Here is a 3,165-nt window from a genome sequence, read left to right as displayed (position 1 = left end):
CTACCTAAGTTGCGTTTTTGAAAAGAACTGGAAACATCAACCCTCGAGTGTTTTATTGTCAAACTTGAATAATACAAATTCTAATCAGCGGACCCAGATAGAAATGGCCCACCTATCATACATCAAAAGCAACTCCTCTGCCTGGCATTTCGGACCCTTCAGAACCAAGGTCCCATTTTATCAAGGCACGGTGGCTCTCACTTCTCACCATCATGGACTCTATTCCAATCAAGCAGATGTCTTCCATTCCTTACCTGCTTTATGCTCAGTTTGCCTCAAATCCTTGCTTATGCCATTTGTCCATGAAAGACCATTCATGGTTCTCATGGCCCATTAACTCACTCATCTAGTTAATTTCTCAGATCATAAAATTATTTTCTCACTTTATGTTTTAAAATCGTATTGTCTAAAACCAAGTATGTCAGCATTTAGGGGCGCCTGGGTGGCTCAGTTGGTTAAGTGTCCAACTCTGGATCAGGTCATGATCTCACCATCTGTTAGTTCAAATCCCGCATTGGGTTCTCTGCTGTCAGCATAGAGCCTGCTTTGGATCCTCTGTCTCCCTCTCTGTTTGCCCTTCCCACACTAATGCTCTCTCTCCCCCCAAAATAAAAAAAAAAATTTAAGTCAGCATTCTATTGTTTTATATTCTTATATTATTATTTTCTGATCATTAATTGTGTCTTTTTTTTCTGTCCAAAATGATATAGTACTTAGGGCTAGCTAAATCTATGATACATGTCTCTCATCCTACCTTATCCTGGGTTAATAGTAGATGTTCAATAATTATTTTGATTGTTACCCAAGCATACATTTCTTTAGCATAGGATCCTGAAGAAATTTGTTATTCCATAGCTGCTTTCTCATGGATGGGAAACTTTGGAAAAGTAAATGTCCTAGCATGTAACAACCAGATGGTACTCCCCATGTACAGTGTGCTTTCATATCCAGTGTCATATTGTTTCTACAAGCATGAATGGTGGGTAAGCATGATATTACCCGTGTTACAGCTGTAGTGACTGTGGTCCAGACAGTGGGAATAATCTGCTCCAGATCAGAGGGTGGATGTCACAGCAGGACTCAAGCCCTCATCTTATGGTTCTGAATCTAAAGTGGAGAACAGGACGGGGGGACAAGGAGTGGGGAAGGAGAGAATTTACCAAAAGAAAGGACAATCAAAAGGGTATTAGGAGTTGTAAAGATAAATTTGGACTTGGGGCAAAACTTGAGATTGGGGGGGGGAGGTTGGCAGCCAGAGATTTCTCTTTCTGGAAGCTCTAGTTCTTATAGTTCCCAGGAAGAAGGATTTTGAATGAACATTAACCATGTGACTGTCCTCAAACTCTGTGTGTGGTAGGAGACAGTGGTTGAGAAGTCCAATTTAGGCTTTAAGTCAGAAGTTAGGAAAAGGTTAAATCTGTGTCTTTTGGAGAGGCTGAATGGCATCCTTAGATCTCTGCTCATCAATCTGTCTCCAATTGTGGGGCACAGGACTGTAAGTTCAACTTGAAGGCTTTGTCCCAAAAGGCTTCCTAGAGGGCTGAACAGTGACATCTATTGGTTCAATTTGAAATACCAAGTTCAAAAGTGGTAGAAACATTCATGCTTAGTATCCCCACCCCCCCCCTTCAAGAATAATAATAACGATCATTCCAGAGGAAGTATGCTCTATCTTAGGAGCAACACGCCAATCAACTTCCAGTACTGGGGATATTGCGTTATATGTACATGTATATATATTTTACAGGGCCTATCAAAGACTTTCTGTATGACTTTTAAAATCAAAATTCAATAGAAACACCACAAAGGCTTGTGTGTTTGGGGAGCTCCTCATTGCTCAAGATCTCATCTTGGAGCAGGAATAAGTGAATTTAGGAAAGGAATTGAAAGGGTGGTGAGTGGGGAATAATGAAATTGCTTTCTGCTTTAGGAAACTTGAAACCCAAATCTTCCTCTGCAGGAGCCTTGTGAGTTACAACCAAGATGGAATTCATTTCTGAGAATTTCAATACATCCTTTAAAATCTCCTAGTTCTAAACTTCACTTAGTGAAGATTCTATGTTCCTTTCTATTCAATACTCTAATAACCAGTGATTCTATTTCTTCTTTTAGAAAAGTGCTTAAGCTCACTAAATATATAACTGATAGAGATGCTCTTTTGGGCAATTTGGATACTTAATAATATATCCTACTTTGTTAAATTAAAAACCATTTTATATATTTATAATATATACTTAAATTTTTAAAAAATGTTTATTTACTTCGAGAGACAGAGAGTGCACCTGCACATGGGAGGGGCAGAGGGAAAAGAAGAGAGAGAATCCCAAAGAGGCTCCACAATGTGAGTGCAGGGCCCCATCTCTCATGAACTGTGATATCATGACCTGAGTCCAAATCAAGTCACCCAGTTAACTGATTGAGCCATCCAGGTGCCCCTATAATATTTTAAAAATATTGATGGAAAGTTTTCCCTCTCTCCCCCTATAGATATGTAAATATAGATATAGATATCTATATGTAGATAGAGATATAGATATCTATATAGAGATAGAGATAGAGATATCTATATGTAGATAGAGATATAGATATCTATATAGAGATAGAGATAGAGATATCTATATGTAGATAGAGATATAGATATCTATATAGAGATAGAGATAGAGATATCTATATGTAGATAGAGATATAGATATCTATATAGAGATATAGATATCTATATAGAGATAGAGATATCTTTATGTAGATAGAGATATAGATATTTATATAGAGATATAGATATAATGCACACTCCCTATAATATCTTCTTTTAGCTCAGACCTTTATAAAAATTGCTAAGAAACAGTAAAATGGATAGAGCTTGGTCTTCAATGTCTTATTCACCCAAGGGAGCAGTGAAGTGACACAAGAGAGTAGCAATGATAAAGAAATAAGATAATGTGGGCTTGGATAATCTATCTGCACACTGAATAGTTGAATACTGACATATTTGGGTCATTGAAGAAAAGTGTTAAAATATTCCCCAGTTATTAATTAGGGAATCAAGCCTGACCCTGGGAACTTGCTTTTCATTTTAAAACTGGTTATGGGATTGTGCAAGTGGCTTATTCGGGTCTGTTGCCATCTCTACCGATTTGCTTTATAGGCTCCTGGTCGCCTGAGCAGAGC

The sequence above is a fragment of the Hyaena hyaena genome, unplaced genomic scaffold, assembly GCF_003009895.1.
Source record: "Hyaena hyaena isolate Hyena2069 unplaced genomic scaffold, ASM300989v1 scaffold_55, whole genome shotgun sequence".
NCBI classification, from domain to species: Eukaryota; Metazoa; Chordata; class Mammalia; order Carnivora; family Hyaenidae; genus Hyaena; species Hyaena hyaena.
This window is presented reverse-complemented; position numbering follows the sequence as displayed.